The sequence below is a fragment of the Drosophila biarmipes genome, unplaced genomic scaffold (genome assembly GCF_025231255.1).
Source record: "Drosophila biarmipes strain raj3 unplaced genomic scaffold, RU_DBia_V1.1 ptg000017l, whole genome shotgun sequence".
NCBI classification, from domain to species: Eukaryota; Metazoa; Arthropoda; class Insecta; order Diptera; family Drosophilidae; genus Drosophila; species Drosophila biarmipes.
In genome coordinates, this window is record NW_026114535.1 from 411,743 (window position 1) to 434,636 (window position 22,894).

General features: G+C 33.2%; 1 long non-coding RNA gene across 4 annotated transcripts; it reads right to left on the reverse strand.

Moving 5' to 3' along the window:
* Positions 1 to 525: 525 nt before the first annotated feature.
* Positions 526 to 22,861, reverse strand: LOC127012041 (uncharacterized). Of its 4 annotated transcripts, none has more exons than XR_007765487.1 (3): positions 22,836 to 22,861; positions 8,291 to 8,403; positions 526 to 636 (listed from the first exon to the last, which is right to left on the reverse strand). It is a non-coding gene; the product is annotated as an uncharacterized LOC127012041 (long non-coding RNA). The 4 variants fall into 4 exon arrangements; XR_007765486.1 differs by lacking the exon at positions 526 to 636 and adding an exon at positions 8,128 to 8,235; XR_007765489.1 differs by lacking the exons at positions 526 to 636; positions 22,836 to 22,861 and adding exons at positions 8,128 to 8,235; positions 22,737 to 22,749.
* Positions 22,862 to 22,894: the final 33 nt, after the last annotated feature.

The window sequence follows — 22,894 nt, forward strand, 5'->3', positions numbered from 1 at the left end:
GACAATATAACAATAAGGGTCATCAAATTCACGTAGATCACGTAGATCAATTTTGAAAAAGCATTCTTGAATATAACCCTCTGAGTCCTACCATTCAAGTAACATGAAATCCAAGATAATAGATTTTTAGGAAACCAAAGCTTATCTAATTTAAATAAAAGAAGTGAGTGGTTAACGGAGTCAAAGCCTTACTAAAATCTGTATATACAATGTCAGTCTGCATTTTTTTTTTAAATCCATTTATTACTATAGATGACAATATCGTGCTAACACGGGGATATAAGCGAGGAACATAAATGTTGCAAAAGGAAAAGTCAACGACTGAAGCGCATTGGTAAACCAAGGAGGTCTGTTTAGGTTTGAAAGAAACCGATCAGGTACGCATTCATTAAAAAACGTGTTTAAGACTGTATAGAATAGTTCAGTGGCACTTTCAATGTCTGTACAATTGTACAAGTCTGTCCAACTATAATGATAAATCATATCGTTAAGTTTATTTTAGTTACATTTACGAAAACATCTCATTTTAGTTGGTATCAGAGTAGGGGAGGCAAATTGTCAGTTCCATAGTTGGATGATATGGGTCTTCAGGTACAACAAGAGCGTAAATACTACATACTGTGATTTCAGACGGGTCTGAAACAAACACAAGATATAATTGTATTTTTAAGGAATTTTTTATAAAGCTTACTTGCTGTAACGATAAATCTAAAAGGCCATCCACAAGATCATGGGCGGATAATGGCATAGCGACAAATGAGTCAGTAGGAGGAGACCATGAAATATCAGGTAGGTTGAAGTCACCTAAAACAATCAAAAGGTCTCTGTTAGAAAGAAGGGATAAACCGATTTTATTGCAGACAGATGGTGCTTATAAATTACTAGGTCAGAGCCAGGTGGAATATAAGAACATGGAACAAAAACAGATAAAGATTGCAAAGAAACTTTTACACTTAGAAATTCAATTTCATTGGGTATATGAATGAGAATTCTTTCAGATGTTAGGCTAGAGGTCCCGGCAATCAGGACAGCGCCCCCTCTACGTGAGTGGCGATCGGTCCTATAAGTATTAAATTTATCAGCCAGAACTTCAGAGTCGGATATCCCTGGTTTCAGCCAAGTTTAAATGCAGAGGAGTCAGCATAAAGCTTGGGTAGCTTCATATTTAATCCCCTAACATTTTGATACGCCAACTTTAAACTTTTTAGTTTTTTGACACAGTGGAGGGCCTGTTATTTGTTCTCGGTTTATTTGGGACAAATTCTTTAATTACTAAACCATCATTAAGCCAAAAGCTTTCAGAAAGTAAAACCTTAAAAATGTCAGGCGGAGCAAATATTTTAAAAGAAGATATCCTACGAGCATATGAAAATCGAAATTGTTCAACTGCAATATCTTCGGATGGGAATTTTTCACGTATAAATTCCAGAACATCCTCAGATGTCGTATCTGGGGTGAATCTACAAACAAATAATTGCTTTCTTTGTGGAACAACTGAAAGTTTCATACGGTCCCCAGCAGCAGTCAGAACCTCACTAGGCGAGATCCAGGATCGGTGCCTACAGTACCTATAGGAACGGTCGGCACCGATTTCTTTGACTTAGCCAGTACAGAAGCTTTTAGTCCGGAAACATGTACTACACTCGAGCTAGCTGTATCCATACGCACAGTTGGTTCGCTTAACCCTGTGTCGACAGGAACTGCTGCTACCAAGTTCGGATTTGGGTTGGATTCCATGGTGGTATTAACGGCGGTTAACCTGGCTTTTTTGCGTTTAGGCGACTCTGTAAATAATTTTTTATTATTAAACTGGGCACAGACGGTATTGAACCCCTCATTGAGTTGCCTAAATGCACCCGAGATATTCAGCAGGCTGTCTTGAGTCTGCTTCATAAAGCCGCTTATCTCAACCACCATTTCCTTGCAGGAACCACATGACTACATAAGACCAGAGTTAAGATCAATAAAATTTTTAACTCTGCCGGTGAATCCTGCACATTTAACGTGCACCATCGAATCGCATAGCCAGCCAAAAATAAAGGGGTCTTTTGTTGAAGACGCAGGTGTGCAGTTTTTCTTGGAAAAGCCAGACAGACAAGGGCCATTATAAGACAAACAAATGAAATAAAATATCAAAAATTTGGCACTGGGATCAAATTCAAAAATCACAAAGGCAAAAAAAGGAAAAAAATAAGAGCCCGAGATAATTATAACAATTTTAATCAAAATAAAAACAATACATGGAATCAGGGAAGATTTAATAATGACCTACAAAATCAGTGCAAATCTTTTAGACAACAACAAAGTAAGCCAGAGCAAATGGATGTTGATAAATCAATTCAGATGCCAAATAGACCCCATAACAGTAATAATCAAGGGTATAATAATTATCAAAATAAATGGAATCAAACTAAAAGAATCGAAACACTAAACAGGAACAACCTCAAAATAAAAAAGTACAAACAGGAACTGTTAACCAACCGGCTAACAAGTCTATGAGGTTGAACAACATTGAAGAGGACCATTTTTTAGGGCAACATCAGGAGTAGGACTACCGTACCTAATAAGTCAGGATAATAATATAAATAAAAAATTAAAGATATTAATTGATACAGGGGCAACTTCTTGTTATATTAAAACAGGAATTTATAAGAACAAAAATTAACTACCAATATATAAAAGAGTATCCGCAGTGAATGGATATTCAATAATTAAGTTTTATTATATGATAACTATTTTCGATACACGGTATACTTTTTATGAAATAGATGGGCTAGACTCAGATTTACTTGTTGGCTACAACCTATTGAAAAAAATCGAAGCTGTAATTAATACAGCAAAAGGGGTAATAAAGTATAATGGAAAGGAGGAATAATTAAATTATGATAACGGTAATAATTTAAGCAAACATTCTTTGCCAGAAGAAAACACCATTCTTCCGTTAAAAGAATTCATAATAAAAAAATATTTTGATCAAAAGCCTAAAATCAGACCCGAATCTGAAAAGGGAAATCTAAGTGACTCTGGTTTTGGAAACATAAATCCTGAACACGCCGTCGTTGAATTATCCGACAAAAATAAAAGTTTGGGATTTAAAATTACTGAACACGCCGTCGTTGAATTAGCCGACAAAAATAAAAGTTTGGGATTCGAAAATCCTAAACGCGCCGTCGTAAAAGTATCCGACAACCAAAAAATTAACAATATACAGAATTCATCATCATATCAAAGAAAAGATTTGGAGGACAAAACATTAAATATTATTACAAAAGATTCCAAAATAAATATGCAGATTCCTTTTAGAAAACTATAGGGCTATTTATAGTAAGCAATAACCTTATGCTCAGCCTCAGATTTTATAAATTCTGAAATCGCCAGAATGCTTAAAGAAGAAATTATAAGGCCAAGCAGTAGCCCTTATAATTCCCCAGTATTAGTCGTACCAAAAAAGGGTTTTAACGAAGATGGAACTCCCAAACTTAGACTAGTAATAGATTATAAGAAACTTAACCAAAACACCATACCGGATAGATATCCAATGCAGGATACTTCCGTAATTTTGCCAAACCTCGGGAAGGCTAAATACTTTTCCACAATTGATGCGGAATCAGGATTCCACCAAATTCTCATGAATGAAACAGACATTCAAAAAACTTTATTCTCAATAAACAACGGGAAATAATTCCCCAGTATTAGTCTTACCAAAAAAGGGTTTTAACGAAGATGGAACTCCCAAACTAAGACTAGTAATAAATTATAAGAAACTTAACGAAAACACCATACCGGATAGATATCCAATGCAGGATACTTCCGTAATTTTGTCGAACCTCGGGAAGGCTAAATAATTTTCTACAATTGATGCGGAATCAGGATTCCACCAAATTCTCATGAATGAAACAGACATTCAAAAAACCTCATTCTCGATAAATAATGGAAATGCATTCCATTTGGGTTAACAAACGCCCCTAGAATATTCCAAAGAGCGATGGATGATATTTTGAGAGAACAAGTTGGAAAAACATGTCATGTCTATATGGATGACATTATTATTTTCTCAAAAACAATTGAACAGCATTATAAAGATTTAATTGTTATAACTAACATTTTGCTGAACGCAAACATGAAAATTTCAATTGAAAAATCAAAGTTCTTCAAATTGGAAACAAACTTTCTCGGTTACGTTGTTTCTCACAATGTGATCAAAACCGATCCCGAAAAAATTTCCACAATCGTAAAATATCGAATCCCTAAAAATATTCGAGAGCTTAGAAGCTTCCTAGGCCTTACTGGATATTACAGAAAATTTGTTCAAAATTACGCCAAAATTGCTAAACCATTAACGAAATAGAAGGCCAAAATGGCAAAGTATCAAAAAAGGCATCCCGCAAAACTTCTATACAGTTGGATGAGCCAGCTGTAAGAGCTTTCAACGAGCTCAAAAATAATTTATTCGCACAAGTAGAGTTAGTTCAACCCGATTATAATAAAAAATTTATTTTAACCACCGATGCGTCAGATTTGGATATAGGTGCGGTTCTTTCTCAGGAAGGAAAACCAATTACTGTTATATCAAAAACCCTCACAAAAACACAATTAAATGCTACTAATAAGAAGGAACTTTTAGCTATAGTTTGGGCTTTTAAAAATTTACGAAATTATTTATATGGAGTTAACAACATCGAAATCTACACAGATCATTAACCTCTTTCATTTTCAATTTCTCAAAAGAACCCTAATATCGAAATGAAAAGATGATATTATTTCATTGAAAGTTATTCTCCAAAAATTATTTATAAACCAGAAGCAACGAATGTTATTACAGATGCATTATCTAGGATACAAATTAATAACTTAATAGATAGTATCGAGTCGGTCTCAGATCAAAACCCTCAGCATTCAGCAGAAAGTAGTTTTGAGAATGTTATACAAGAAACCCGAAAACCTTAAAGCAGTTTAAGCAACAATTGCTACCGTGGGCAGTCGGTTTTCGTAAATAATGTGTATTCAGCTTTTCTATTTCTGAAACGTGGTGTGCCTCAAGGATCCGTCATAGGTCCATGACTGTTCTCTTTGTATGTAAATGACTAACAAGTAATATGTAAAACTGTGAAGTATACATGTAAGTTATATGACACATTACATAGGGGCCCTTGCCCAATTTATAAACAACTTTGGGCCAAGAGCTTTTTTCTATTTTTTAAAAAAATCCTCCAATCGATTCCCACCCAGATCAGACGGATTCTGTAAACATCCAAGCCGATATTGTAAACACCAGAGCCCCAAAAAGATATAGGCAAAATTTCAATTCTGCAAAATGTTTTTTTCAATTTTAATTGACAAATTTTATTATCCAATTTTTTTGACTCTCTTGGATGATTCTCTTAATCAGATTTTTCAGATAAATCTCTTAAGCCGAGGTTTGATTATGGATTATTGAACCAAAGTCAGGCAGTCCGTTATTGAATCCGAATTGATCGGTCAACAACTTGAAAATCGGTAACAGTGAAAATTAAGTTCGGTACTAATAAAAATTGTACAAACTAGTGAATTAATTCTTAATTAGCAAAAAAAAAAAATTTTTTTTTTAAATTCACTAAGCAATAATTTAAATAGCGCCCAACGTGGGCGGTGCTATTTAAAATAAAAAAAATTATAAATTCCTGGAATAAGTTTTAGAACATACAGTTTTCGAAAACAAAAAGGGAATTCGAGCCGCTCAAAAACCTAACCGATGACATAATAAAAAGTGTTTACATCGTGAAAATAGCTTAAGGAGGAAAACAATAAATGCAGTAATCCCCATTTGTTTACAACAATCCTTTAATTAGTGACCATAACAAAAACGCACTGCTCAAAAAAACTATTACTCTCAAAAACAAATATTAAACAAAAATGAATTAAAAAAAGATATTTAAAAATCAAACTGATAAATAAAAAAATTAATTCAAAATCAAATACAAATTCAACAAAACAAGGAAGAGCCGAGAAATAAATTGAAGAAAGAGCTGAGGGCTATCCCTCGCTACACGGAAATAAATTGAAGGAAGAGCTGAGGGCCATCCCTTGCTATAAGAAGACCCCAAACAGGATCATCAGGCAAAAAGAAAACATCCCATATCCAAGCAAACTAAGAAGAACAATTAGTGAGATGTTTAATTATAGTTTTATGTATATAAGAATTTAGTTCAAAAAATTATTAAATAAAAACAAACAAGGTGGAAGAGTTAATCAACGACTTTGAAAAAATTCTAACCATGACTCCACCCTTACCTGCAGTGGCTTCTAGCAGCCAGATGGTTAATGTAAGCGCTTTAATAGCACAAATGAATTACTTAATTAATTAGTTAATAATGAAATGAGTCTTAAGGAATGAAATCGCGGGTTTAAAGACACAGTTATATTACAATATAAAGAAGGTTGAGGAATTCAAGGTGGAAGCTGTTGATCCAAACGTAAGGTGTAAGATACTTCTTATGAAAACATTAAGTCGGTTCGAGAATATAAAGGGAAGAAGATAGTTATGTTAGCTGGAGAGAATCGGCAGAAATAGCAATGGGACAATACAAAAGGGGAAGTAAAAATACTTTTCGGCACTATCTATTCTTCGAAATAAAATTACAGGCATTGCCAACGATGCTTTAGCTCATAATGGAACCGTATTGAATTTTGACGCCATAATGGCAAGACTAGATTTTGTTTTTAGTGACAAGCGACCTATACATACTTAAGTGTATGAAGTCAGGGGAAATTATCGATTATGGAATTTTGTAATTTGGTAAATACAAAATTAACTCTTTTGATTAACAAAACTATTATGACATATGGGAGGAATAAGCCAATTACATCTGAACTTAATGAGAAACATAGAAAGACAGCACTACGAGTGTTCATAACTGGCCATATCTAAGATGTAATATTTTCAATGAATCCACCCGATTTATCGAACGCAATGGTAATAGAACAAGAACTTGAAAGCAACAATTTGAGGGCCCAATTCGCGAACAATTTTATATCATCACAACGCAAGACTGATGAGTCAAACTTATATGTGCAACAAAACTCAAATAACAAACCAAGACAATATAACAATAATAATAATAATCAAAGATTTACTAATAACTTAAGGTTCAATCAAGCAAATAATCAAAACATAAATACTATATATATATGCACTTCGAACAGTACAAACAAGTGGCCCAACGACACCAAGCACGTGCTTGTTAAGCGCGGGGCCCTTTTATCAATTTGGGCAAAAAAAGCGAGTTCGCGAGGAAGATACATACATAACACAAATAGAGGCGGGACACAAATGAAAATATAAGGCATAACTAAGAATTAAGGAAATAGTTAAAATATTAGTTTTTAATACCGGGATAGATGTTGAAATGCAAATTAAATGATGGTTATAGTTATTACATAGACCCATAAGGGCTCGTGCAGACAAAAATTTGATGTACATCATGGCAGATTTAGACGATAATAATTTCGTGATAGTCTAACAGGAACATTGAATGTTAGACGGCTTAAAAGATCTGCAGAATCAGTGTCACCTCTTATAAGATTTTGAATAAAATAAGAACCAAGCATTGTAATCTACTCTGGTAGGAAGGTAGCCGTACGTTTTGATCCCGGGTCAAACATCGCAGGGCAAACAACAGATGTATTTGTTGTATAACCCTCTGAGTCCTACCATTCAAGTAACATGAAATCCAAGATAATAGATTTTCAGGAAACCAAAGCTTATCTAATTTAAATAAAAGAAGTGAGTGGTTAACGGAGTCAAAGCCTTACTAAAATCTGTATATACAATGTCAGTCTGCATTTTTTTTTTAAATCCATTTATTACTATAGATGACAATATCGTGCTAACACGGGGATATAAGCGAGGAACATAAATGTTGCAAAAGGAAAAGTCAACGACTGAAGCGCATTGGTAAACCAAGGAGGTCTGTTTAGGTTTGAAAGAAACCGATCAGGTACGCATTCATTAAAAAACGTGTTTAAGACTGTATAGAATAGTTCAGTGGCACTTTCAATGTCTGTACAATTGTACAAGTCTGTCCAACTATAATGATAAATCATATCGTTAAGTTTATTTTAGTTACATTTACGAAAACATCTCATTTTAGTTGGTATCAGAGTAGGGGAGGCAAATTGTCAGTTCCATAGTTGGATGATATGGGTCTTCAGGTACAACAAGAGCGTAAATACTACATACTGTGATTTCAGACGGGTCTGAAACAAACACAAGATATAATTGTATTTTTAAGGAATTTTTTATAAAGCTTACTTGCTGTAACGATAAATCTAAAAGGCCATCCACAAGATCATGGGCGGATAACGGCATAGCGACAAATGAGTCAGTACGAGGAGACCATGAAATATCAGGTAGGTTGAAGTCACCTAAAACAATCAAAAGGTCTCTGTTAGAAAGAAGGGATAAACCGATTTTATTGCAGACAGATGGTGCTTATAAATTACTAGGTCAGAGCCAGGTGGAATATAAGAACATGGAACAAAAACAGATAAAGATTGCAAAGAAACTTTTACACTTAGAAATTCAATTTCATTGGGTATATGAATGAGAATTCTTTCAGATGTTAGGCTAGAGGTCCCGGCAATCAGGACAGCGCCCCCTCTACGTGAGTGGCGATCGGTCCTATAAGTATTAAATTTATTAGCCAGAACTTCAGAGTCGGATATCCCTGGTTTCAGCCAAGCTTGGGTAGCTTCATATTTAATCCCCTAACATTTTGATACGCCAACTTTAAACTTTTTAGTTTTTTGACACAGTGGAGGGCCTGTTATTTGTTCTCGGTTTATTTGGGACAAATTCTTTAATTACTAAACCATCATTAAGCCAAAAGCTTTCAGAAAGTAAAACCTTAAAAATGTCAGGCGGAGCAAATATTTTAAAAGAAGATATCCTACGAGCATATGAAAATCGAAATTGTTCAACTGCAATATCTTCGGATGGGAATTTTTCACGTATAAATTCCAGAACATCCTCAGATGTCGTATCTGGGGTGAATCTACAAACAAATAATTGCTTTCTTTGTGGAACAACTGAAAGTTTCATACGGTCCCCAGCAGCAGTCTGAACCTCACTAGGCCGAGATCCAGGATCGGTGCCTACAGTACCTATAGGAACGGTCGGCACCGATTTCTTTGACTTAGCCAGTACAGAAGCTTTTAGTCCGGAAACATGTACTACACTCGAGCTAGCTGTATCCATACGCACAGTTGGTTCGCTTAACCCTGTGTCGACAGGAACTGCTGCTACCAAGTTCGGATTTGGGTTGGATTCCATGGTGGTATTAACGGCGGTTAACCTGGCTTTTTTGCGTTTAGGCGACTCTGTAAATAATTTTTTATTATTAAACTGGGCACAGACGGTATTGAACCCCTCATTGAGTTGCCTAAATGCACCCGAGATATTCAGCAGGCTGTCTCGAGTCGGCTTCATAAAGCCGCTTATCTCAACCACCATTTCCTTGCAGGAACCACATGACTACATAAGACCAGAGTTAAGATCAATAAAATTTTTAACTCTGCCGGTGAATCCTGCACATTTAACGTGCACCATCGAATCGTATAGCCAGCAAAAAATAAAGGGGTCTTTCGTTGAAGACGCAGGTGTGCAGTTTTTCTTGGAATAGCCAGACAGACAAGGGCCATTATAAGACAAACAAATGAAATAAAATATCAAAAATTTGGCACTGGGATCAAATTCAAAAATCACAAAGGCAAAAAAAGGAAAAAAATAAGAGCCCGAGATAATTATAACAATTTTAATCAAAATAAAAACAATACATGGAATCAGGGAAGATTTAATAATGACCTACAAAATCAGTGCAAATCTTTTAGACAACAACAAAGTAAGCCAGAGCAAATGGATGTTGATAAATCAATTCAGATGCCAAATAGACCCCATAACAGTAATAATCAAGGGTATAATAATTATCAAAATAAATGGAATCAAACTAAAAGAATCGAAACACAAAACAGGAACAACCTCAAAATAAAAAAGTACAAACAGGAACTGTTAACCAACCGGCTAACAAGTCTATGAGGTTGAACAACATTGAAGAGGACCATTTTTTAGGGCAACATCAGGAGTAGGACTACCGTACCTAATAAGACAGGATAATAATATAAATAAAAAATTAAAGATATTAATTGATACAGGGGCAACTTCTTGTTATATTAAAACAGGAATTTATAAGAACAAAAATTAACTACCAATATATAAAAGAGTATCCGCAGTGAATGGATATTCAATAATTAAGTTTTATTATATGATAACTATTTTCGATACACGGTATACTTTTTATGAAATAGATGGGCTAGACTCAGATTTACTTGTTGGCTACAACCTATTGAAAAAAATCGAAGCTGTAATTAATACAGCAAAAGGGGTAATAAAGTATAATGGAAAGGAGGAATAATTAAATTATGATAACGGTAATAATTTAAGCAAACATTCTTTGCCAGAAGAAAACACCATTCTTCCGTTAAAAGAATTCATAATAAAAAAATATTTTGATCAAAAGCCTAAAATCAGACCCGAATCTGAAAAGGGAAATCAAAGTGACTCTGGTTTTGGAAACATAAATCCTGAACACGCCGTCGTTGAATTATCCGACAAAAATAAAAGTTTGGGATTTAAAATTACTGAACACGCCGTCGTTGAATTAGCCGACAAAAATAAAAGTTTGGGATTCGAAAATCCTAAACGCGCCGTCGTAAAAGTATCCGACAACCAAAAAATTAACAATATACAGAATTCATCATCATATCAAAGAAAAGATTTGGAGGACAAAACATTAAATATTATTACAAAAGATTCCAAAATAAATATGCAGATTCCTTTTAGAAAACTATAGGGCTATTTATAGTAAGCAATAACCTTATGCTCAGCCTCAGATTTTATAAATTCTGAAATCGCCAGAATGCTTAAAGAAGAAATTATAAGGCCAAGCAGTAGCCCTTATAATTCCCCAGTATTAGTCGTACCAAAAAAGGGTTTTAACGAAGATGGAACTCCCAAACTTAGACTAGTAATAGATTATAAGAAACTTAACCAAAACACCATACCGGATAGATATCCAATGCAGGATACTTCCGTAATTTTGTCAAACCTCGGGAAGGCTAAATACTTTTCCACAATTGATGCGGAATCAGGATTCCACCAAATTCTCATGAATGAAACAGACATTCAAAAAACTTTATTCTCAATAAACAACGGGAAATAATTCCCCAGTATTAGTCTTACCAAAAAAGGGTTTTAACGAAGATGGAACTCCCAAACTAAGACTAGTAATAAATTATAAGAAACTTAACGAAAACACCATACCGGATAGATATCCAATGCAGGATACTTCCGTAATTTTGTCAAACCTCGGGAAGGCTAAATAATTTTCTACAATTGATGCGGAATCAGGATTCCACCAAATTCTCATGAATGAAACAGACATTCAAAAAACCTCATTCTCGATAAATAATGGAAATGCATTCCATTTGGGTTAACAAACGCCCCTAGAATATTCCAAAGAGCGATGGATGATATTTTGAGAGAACAAGTTGGAAAAACGTGTCATGTCTATATGGATGACATTATTATTTTCTCAAAAACAATTGAACAGTATTATAAAGATTTAATTGTTATAACTAACATTTTGCTGAACGCAAACATGAAAATTTCAATTGAAAAATCAAAGTTCTTCAAATTGGAAACAAACTTTCTCGGTTACGTTGTTTCTCACAATGTGATCAAAACCGATCCCGAAAAAATTTCCACAATCGTAAAATATCGAATCCCTAAAAATATTCGAGAGCTTAGAAGCTTCCTAGGCCTTACTGGATATTACAGAAAATTTGTTCAAAATTACGCCAAAATTGCTAAACCATTAACGAAATAGAAGGCCAAAATGGCAAAGTATCAAAAAAGGCATCCCGCAAAACTTCTATACAGTTGGATGAGCCAGCTGTAAGAGCTTTCAACGAGCTCAAAAATAATTTATTCGCACAAGTAGAGTTAGTTCAACCCGATTATAATAAAAAATTTATTTTAACCACCGATGCGTCAGATTTGGATATAGGTGCGGTTCTTTCTCAGGAAGGAAAACCAATTACTGTTATATCAAAAACCCTCACAAAAACACAATTAAATGCTACTAATAAGAAGGAACTTTTAGCTATAGTTTGGGCTTTTAAAAATTTACGAAATTATTTATATGGAGTTAACAACATCGAAATCTACACAGATCATTAACCTCTTTCATTTTCAATTTCTCAAAAGAAACCTAATATCGAAATGAAAAGATGATATTATTTCATTGAAAGTTATTCTCCAAAAATTATTTATAAACCAGAAGCAACAAATGTTATTGCAGATGCATTATCTAGGATACGAATTATTAACTTAATAGATAGTATCGAGTCGGTCTCAGATCAAAACCCTCAGCATTCAGCAGAAAGTAGTTTTGAGAATGTTATACAAGAAACCCGAAAACCCTTAAAGCAGTTTAAGCAACAATTGCTAATAGCAACGGGGAGGTATACAATATATGAGTCGATTAACGTGTTCGGAAATACTAGACATATAATAGAGAATAATAGACACTCCGGAAAATTTAATAACTCTCTTAAAGAAATACATTCCACCAAATATAACAATCGGAATTCATTGTGGCTTAGAAGACCTTTATATAATTATATATAATTTTTATTACTATTTGTCTAAGATGTAGAAAACGCTTAAGACGCTTATAATAACAGAAACACATTGTCGAGCACACAGAGGGCTTGATGAAAATTATAAACAAATTAACAGGCTATATTATTGGCCTAACTTATATCAAAAACTAAACGAGTTTGTTAAGAATTGCACAATCTGCAATCAGAACAAATATTACAGACATCCAGTGCAAATTCCTATCGGTCAAGCACCTATTCCGGATAGAAAAGGTGAAAGTTTGCATATTGACATTTATTACGCCCAAAATCTTATGTTCATCACTTGTATAGATTCATATTCAAAATTTTTAGTCGTAAAAGAAATCCCAAATAAATTAAATATAGAAAACAAAGTTTCAGAGATTCTACAACAATTCCCATTAGCCAAAACCTTGATGATAGATAACGAACCAAGTTTTTCTTCATCCCAATTTAAATCTTTTGCACAAAGTAATGGGATATCTTTATTTTATGCAGATCCTCGACATAGTACTTTCAACGGACAAATTGAAAGGGCACACTCTACTTAAACAGAAATTGCACGCTGCATTAAAGATGAACTCAATTTAGTTGATTATTCCGAAATAGTAATTAGAGCAGCACAGAAATACAACTTTATAACCAATCAACGACCGTATGATATATTATTTAATTAAATCAATCACGATAAAGTTCCCAATTTTTTAAAGCAAGCACAGGATAAAATGCTACATTTTCATAATAAAGACAGAAAAGAAAAGGACTATCATAGAAGAAGTAATTTACGAAAAAAACACGGGGAAAGAAATAAGCTGAACTCTAGATATTATTATTGCTGGTACCTACAACCAAATCCGAATTATGGATTACACAAACAATGATTTCTTTCTTTACATGGATACCAAAAAGTCTTCATATATGAATCATACGCGGATTTATTTCATATAACTAACTTAAGTTTTTATTAATATATATTAATATACAATATAATATACCGCCTTCGTTTGCTGAGTTACGATCTTAAGAATTTAATGAACACAATTACATTAGCAAAATAGAAGTTTTCAACAAAAAATTCGAAACAATAATGACATACAGGAAATTTATAAACATGAACGAAAACCTGTTATTATTACTGATCTATTGGATATATCTGAAAATAAAATCGCTTCGCACAAAGATCTTATTTTTATATATATTAAATACCCTATAGTTATTGATCGTTGTAAAGTTTACAACTCAAGATCCATTTCGCACAGTGATGGAAAATTGTTAATCAATAATCATTTCGCAAAATGTAAAAAAAAGTTTTATGTAATGTCTAATTTTAAAACGGAATTATTTAACAACTATTGCACATTAAACGCAGAAGATTCCTGTTTTATCAGATTTTTAAATGGAGAAAAATCTGTCTGTAATGAAATAAGAGAAAAGAATAAAATTTTATTATACATTTTTATAAACGCAGTTAATACAGTTAATGACACTCATTTATATGGGTCATATTTAATAACCTTTAATGCCACCACAAAAATTAATAATAAATACTACACTAATGTAGACAATAAGATATTGGAATACATCACTGCACGAAAATATACTGATTCCTTAATTTCCGAATCTATTATATCAAATGATTCGGAACTTTCATTCGATAATATTAACGTATTTAATCCTTTTATTCAAATTAAACGAACTCTAATACCAATTAAATAGTCGCATTTTTATATATAATTACCATGCTTTTAATTAAATACAGAAAATTCCTAATATTCAAAACACGGCAAATTCAAATTTAGATACAACCAGAAACTAATATTCCCGACAATGAAAATATCATTGTCGAATTGACTAATCAGCTATATTCATTATACCCATACATTCCAATGAATCGGAACGATTCAATTTAGAATGAGGGGAGTTATATGACACATTACTTGGGGGCCCTTGCCCAATTTATAAACAACTTTGAGCCAAGAGCTTTTTTCCATTCTTTAAACAAAGCCTCCAATCGATTCCCACCCAGATCAGTTTCACACTCTCCGCGTCAAACGGGTTCTGTAAACATCCAAGCCGATATTGTAAACACCACAGCCCCAAAAAGGGAGCCTCAATTCCTTTAATGTAAACATCGATTTTCGGCAGAATTTCAATTCTGCAAAATTTCAATTTCAAGGTTAATTGACAAATTTCATCATCCTATTTTTCGACTCTCTTGGATGATTCTCTTAATCAGACTTTTGAGATAGATCTCTTAATCCGAGGTTTGATTATGGATTATTGAACCACATTCAGGCAGTCCGTTTTTGAATCCAAATTGATCGGTCGACAACTTGAATAACGCGAGCAGTGAAAATAAAGTTCGGTACTAATAAAAATTGTGTCAACTAGTAAATAAGAATAAACAATCAAAAAAAATATATATAAATTTTTTTTCATAAAATTCACTAGGCTAGAATTTAAAATGCATGTAAGCCGCCCTATTCCTAGAAATAATTAATGTTAAAGTGTGTGTCAAACTGAACTGCAAATTGTTAGCCAGTGGGTGAAAATTAATGGGCTTAAGCCAGAAAAAGTCTAAAAATAATTGACCAAACCGACCAAAATAAAAGAGATAATGGCAAAAATGTACCTCATTCCAGTTTTTTTCTATGGAATAAAGGTATTTGGTGACTATAGCTCCGTAAGTCAGCTGCAGATAGATTTTAATAGTGTGGCATGATATATTTAGAATAGACAAAGAGCTGACCATATAAGTGGCGTTACAAATAATATCTTTAACATGCCACTAAAATCCTGGACAAACTTTAGGTCCTTTTTACTACTCCATAAAATTATAAACAGACAAGGACCGTCGTATCTGTATAAAAAACTTGTTTTTAGTTCGTCAAGAAGAACCAGAAACATAATAAACTTTAATTATAAGTACCTAAGCATAAGGAGTTAGTTCCTTGTATATGCAAGGGTATTAAAATTATATCTTTGGTGTTTAATAACATAACATTTTTCAACTAGATCTGCATTTCTTAATATATTTTATCAAAATAGGACGACTATATCATACGGCTGTCATAGGAACGATCGGGAAATTGGTGGAAAAATAATATTAAACAAATTATAGCTTTGGGACTTTTTGACATATTATCTTATAATATTGTAAATATAATTTTTTATATTTTTAAGAATTTCGAATTCAATTTAATAAAATCATTGATTATATTTTATAGCTGCAAGGGTATACAAACTTCGGCTTGCCGAAGCTAACTTCCTTTTTTTTATATTTCCGACTAGTTTTCCGATCGTTTCTATGGCAGCTATATGATATAGTCGTAGGATTTTGATAAAATTGAAATCGAAATTCAAAACCAAATAAAAAATGTTATTTCCAAGCGTAGGAGGTTATAAGTTAAAAAACACCGAAGATAAAATTTTTCAATATTATTTGACCACTAATTTATCCTATATCTTATGGGGGCTTTATAATATAGTCGTCCGATTTTGATAAAATGTAATAAGAAATTCAGATCTAACTAAAAAATGTTATTTCCAAGCTTACAAGGTTATATGTTAAAAACACGAAAGATATAACTTTTTATATTTTCCGACTAATTTTCCGATCGTTTCTATGACAGCGATATGATATAGTCGTAGGAATTTGAAATAATTTAATTCGAAATCGAAAACCAATTAAAAAAGGTTATTTCCAAGCGTAGGAGGTTATACGCGTATGTTAAAAAACACCGAAGATATTATTTTGCATGATTTCCCAACTAATTTTCCGCTCATTCCAATGGCAGGTATATGATATAGTCGTTCGATTTCGATAAAATTTAATTATAAATTCAAAAGTAATTAAAATATGTTATTTCCAAGAGTGTGTTATATGTTGAAAAACACCAAGGATATAATTTTTTTTTAATCTTTTCCTCGATAGTTCCTATGGGAGTAATAAGATATAGTTGTCCGATCCGGCTGGTTCCGACTTATATACTACCTGCAATAGAATGAAGACTTTTGGGAAAGTTCAGCCCGATAGCTTTGAAATTGTGAGACTAGTTTGCGTAGAAACGGACGGACAGACGAACATGGCTAGATCGACTCGTCTAGTGACGCTGATCAAGAATATAAATTAACAGTTAACAGCACCGACTACCTGAGTTAACAGTTAATAGCACCGACTACCTGTCCCCGCCCCGGTGCTGACTCGGCCCAACAATATTCGCCGGCTAACATGCGACGACCGGGCACCGACCTACTGGCCCGGGCACCGATCTACCTGCTCCCGCCCTCGTGCTAAGTCAGCACAGCAACATCCGCCAGCCTGCTGACTGCTCACCGTGCAAGTGGAGTAGCGTGGGAAATACAAGATCGGCAAAAGCTGACGCTGACGCCGACGTTAACGCCAACCCACCGAGGGCTGGTATTAACAGAAGAGAGAACTCTGGACTTGACAGCGACTAGATAACAACTTAAATTTCTTAAATTATATTTAATTAATTAAATTATAACGTTGAAACTGAAGTCTTCTGCTGAATTACTTGGACTTGAGGAAAAGCTTGGGACACAAAACTTTCTGGACTACCGAGGATTTAACTCCGTCATGATTAGATATTTAACATATATTTATATTCCCAATATTATAAGATAATATGTTAAAAAGCCCCAAAGCTATATTTTTTTTTCATATTATTTCCAATCAATTATCCGATTGTTCCTATTATAGCTATAGTCGATATAGTCGTCCGATTTTAATAAAATTTAATTCGAAATTCAGAACTAATTATAAAATGTTATTTGTAAGCTAATAAAGTTATATGCTAAAAAACACCAAGATATCATTTTCATTTCATGTTTTCCGACTAATCTTCCGATCGTTCCTATGGCAACTATATGATATAGTTGATATAGATATAGTTGTTCGATCCGGCTGGTTCCGACTTATATACTACCTGCAATAGAATGAAGACTTTTGGAAAAGTTTCAGCCCGATAGCTTTGAAATTGAGAGACTAGTTTGCGTAGAAACGGACGGACAGACGAACATGGCTAGATCGACTCGTCTAGTGACGCTGATCAAGAATATATATACTTTATGGGGTCGGAAACTTCTCCTTCACTGCGTTGCAAGCTTCTGACTGAAATTAACAATTAAAAATTAAAATAAAAACAAGAAAGGAAGTCAGATTCGCCAGACAAATTTTGAATACCCTTGCAGTTATAAGAAAAAATCAACGTTAGTAACACTATGTTAAATTTTTAAGGACTGTTGCTAGCTTCAGTGGTATTAAAAAAAATGTTTTCTTTGTTTCTCTGACCGTTTCTTTGAGAGCTATTTGGTAGAGTCGTCCGACCTTTATGAAATTTAATTTAAGGTTCTTTAAAATATAAAAAATGATATTTCCAAGGTATTACACTTTTTTTAAATATATATATATTTATTTATATTGAATGCATGTTATCTAAAGAACATTGTGTCAAAATTTAAAGTCAATTAAAGCAAAGTTATGCCTATTTTTATATATTCCGAATTTTTTTTTACACTAGAACACGTCACGTTTTCAAAGTCGGTGGATATCACAAGTACAAGTAAAAGAAGTACGGAAAATTGCCGTACCATACCATACCATTTCTATATTTTTGAATATATCTTTGTAAAATTGGAAAAGTCATCCTTCGAATTTCATACTTTAATGTAATATTCGTTGAATAAATACATTTTAACCGTGTCGTCACGAAAAAAAAACACGAAAACAAGACATTTTTCTATTGTTTTGACCTTTTTTTTCGTTTCCAAACTCAATTTGAAGGTCCTGGAAATTTGAGATCATTTTAAAAGCTTATTATGAGAAACTTTACTCCTACCACTTTTGGAAAAACTTGCTAGTTATGAATATATAAATATAGCTTAATTTTGTACACCAGTAACTAGTGAACTACTAAATATACATTTTTTTAGAAAGGCATTTTAAATTGTGTACGCCACACGATTTGTTTAAATACCACCGTTTAAAAATTATGGGCAAGCGATTCTTTATTCAGTTTTTTTTTAGTTTTTTTTCTGATTTTAGAAGAATGCTTTCGTGTAAAATTTTAAAGTGGATAGCCCAAAAGAGTTTTCTAAAATGTTACCCTTGAAAGTTAGACAACAAAAATGGAAACATTTACTAGTTCAGAACTTAGAACACTGCCTGAGCCTTGCATATTTTAGTGCGTAGCTAAACTCTTTTATAACAATTAAATTCTTATAAAGAGTACCGCATAAGAAATTTGAATTCAAGCATTTTGAGAAAGTATCTGGATTACATATTATACATGATATCAAACGAATACAACTCTTAACGAGGTTAATTTATAGTGACAATCGCACCTTTAACAAACAAAAGTTCGGAAATCAACTTTTATGGCGAAAATGTAAATCTACTCAATAAATACACTCCCTTCCTTTTTTTACATTCGGCAACTAAGCAATGGAATGCAAAAATGTAGGAAATTGCCTTTTGGGTCGACTCATTCCACCTGAGGACAATGAATTACAAATCTTAATTAATTAATGAATATTAATTAAATTAAATTATGTAATCATATTCATTATTACTATTATAAACCCTTGCAGAGGGTATAATGATATTTCTTGGTCTCCTCCTACTGACTCATTTGTCGCTATGCCCTTATCCGCCCATGATTTTATGGATGGCCTTTTAGAATTATCGTTACAGCAAGTAAACTTAATAAAAAATTCCTTAAGTAGACAGTTATATGTTGTGTTTGTTTCAGACTCGCCTGAAATCACAGTATGTAGAATTGACGCTCTTGATGAACCTTAAGACCGATATCATCCAACTATTGAACTGACAAATTTGTCTCCCCTGCTCTGATACCCTCTCTCCTATAGTTTCTCAACCTGAAAGAGGTGTTTTCGTAAATGCCACTTTAATATACTTAACTATATGATTTCTCATTATAATTGAACAGACTTGTACAATTGTACTGACATTGAATGTGCCACTAAACTATTCTATAAAGTGTTAAATACGAATGCGTACTTGATGGGTTTCTTTCAAACCTAAACAGGCCTCCTTGCTTACCAATGCGCTTCAAAAGATTAAAAACCTTAAATCTAACACTTATAAAAAGTGTACAAAATCGGGTAAACCAGCAGATTTTTCGAAATATGTTGTGGCTCGAACATATTTTAATGTTTTCAACAGTCATTGCTCTTCTATGTATATATATCGATGTAAATTTTAATTTTTTAACGATCCGAAACAGTTTTACAACATTGTTAATGCCATGCGTAAGTCATCGGCGTTGCCTTCATCGGTACATCTATACTCGCAACAACAACGTCAACTTGTTCTCCCGGTCCAGATGGACTTCCTGGATGTATGCTTAAGTTTTGTGCGTCAACCATTTGTAAACCATTTCGTAAACTTTTTAATTTGTCTATTTTAATTTCAGTTTTTTTTCTATCTGGAAGGACTCTTTTCATTAGTTTTTCCTTCTAAAATAAAAAAAAAGTGGGTTTAAAGGCGGATGCCCAAAATTATAGAGGCAATTCTCAAAGTATGCATGCTTTTACATAAAAGAGAGTAATCGCTCTTTGACTAAATCCAAAATTAATTTATTTTAATTTAGCGTCGCTTGTGGACAGGGTTGTTGATTGCCGTTAACCTAGCCTAATATCTGAAAGAATTCTCATTCATATCCCGAATGAAATTAAATTTCTAAGTGTGAAAGTGTTCTTGCAATCTTAATCTGCTTTTGTTACAAGTTCTTGTATTCCACCTGTCTTCTTGGTCTCCTCCTACTGACTCATTTGTCGCTATGCCTTTATCCGCCCATGATTTTGTGTTTGTTTCAGACCCTTCTGAAATCATTGTGTGTAGAACTGACGCTCTAGTACCTAAAGACCGATATCATCCAACTATGGAACTGACAATTTGCCTCCCCTGCTCTGATACCCTCTTTCCTTTAGTTTCTCCAACTAAAAAGAGATGTGTTCGTAAATGTAACTATAATAAAATTAAATATATGATTTCTCATTATAATTGGACAGACTTGTACAATTGTACAGATATTGAAAGTGCCACTGAACTATTCTATACAGTCTTAAATACGTTTTTTAATGAACGCGTACCTGATCGGTTTCTTTCAAACCTAAATAGACCTCCTTGGTTTACCAATGCGCTTCAGTCTTTGACTTCTCCTTTTGCAACATTTATGTTCCTCGCTTATTTCACCGTGTTAGCACGATATTGTCATCTATAGTAATAAATGGATTTAAAAAAAAAATGCAGACTGACATTGTATATACAGATTTTAGTAGGGCCTTTGACTCCGTTAACCACTCACTTCTTTTATTTAAATTAGATAAGCTTTTGATATAGCATCGGGATTTAACTTACAGTCAAATATTGATTGTTTTCATGGATGGTGTGAGTACTACCTTTTAAATTTGAGCTGCCTTAAATGACTTTTTATAGGGGCACTCCTACGTTTATATTTAGTTACGTATATATTCAGTTAACGATTTAGGTGTTCTTCTTGACCCTAAACTTAAATTTAACTGCCACAATATATCCACTGTTTACAAAGCCATGTCTGTTCTTGGGTTTATAAAGCGTTGGTCAAAAGAATTTGATGACCCTTATACGACCAAATTATTATTTACCTCCCTTGTCCGTCCTATTTCGGAATATTGTTCGTCGGTTTGGAGTCCACAATATCAAGTGCACATCGACCGTATTGAGTCGGTACAACAAAAATATCTTTTGTTTGCCCAGCGTAGTTTGAACTGGGATACCTTCCTACCAGAGTGGATTACAATTGCTTAATTTACCTACACTTGTAAATCGTAGAACAATGCTTGGTACTATTTTTAAACATAATCTTATAGTAGGTGACATTGATTCTGCAGATCTTTTAAACCATCTAACATTCAACGTTCCTGTTAGACTAGCACGAAATTATTATCCTCTAAATTTTCAACAGTGTACATCAATCTTTTGTCTGCACGAGCCCTTATGGGTCTATGTAATAACTATAACCATCATTTAATTTGCATTTCAACATCTATCCCGGTATTAAAAACTAATATTTTAACTTATTTGCTTCATTATTGTGCCTTTTATTTTCATTTGTGTCCCGTCTCTATTTGTTTTATGTATCTTCCTCGCGAACTCGCATTTTTTGCCCAAATTGATAAAAGGGCCTCGCGCGTAACAAGAACATGCTTGGTGTCGATGGGACACTTGTTTGTACTGTTCAAAGTTCATCGACGTCCATAAAAAAAGCAAAAAAAATTATATCTTTGGCGTTTGTCGTGAAATAACATTTTTTAATTAGTTTTGAATTTCGAATTAAATTTTATCAAAATCGGACGACTATATAATATAGTCATAGGAACGACCGGAAAATTAGTTTGAGAATAATGTGAAACATTTTATAGGTTCGGTGTTTTTTGACATATTTTATTTTGTAACATTGGATAAATCATATATATTTTTTTAAGAATTTAGAATTAAATATAATAAAAATCGGGCTACTCCAATATATAACTGTCAAAGAAACGGTCAAAGAAATAATGAAATCAAGCTAGCAATAATAGTTAAAAATTAAACATGGTGTTACCAAGTTGATTATTTCTAATAGTGGCGAGGGCTTACAAACTTTGGCATGCCGAAGTCAACTTCCTTTCTTGTTTAATATACAACTTCCTATGCTTAAAAATAAATTTGTTTAATTAGTTTTGAATTCCGAATTAAATTATATCAAAATTAGACGACTATTTCATATAGCTGTCAAAGAAACGGTCAGGGAAATAAGGCAATATATTTTTTTTAACAGTTCTTAAAATTTAACATGGTGTTACTAACGTTGATTATTTCTTATAACGGTCAGGGAAATAAGGCAATATATTTTTTTTAATGTCACTGAAGTCAACAGTTCTTAAAATTTAACATATTTTTTTTAATGTCACTGAAGTCAACAGTTCTTAAAATTTAACATGGTGTTACTAACGTTGATTATTTCTTATAACGGTCAGGGAAATAAGGCAATATATTTTTTTTAATGTCACTGAAGTCAACAGTTCTTAAAATTTAACATGGTGTTACTAACGTTGATTATTTCTTATAACTTCAAGGGTATACAAACTTCAGGTTGCCAAAGTTAACTTT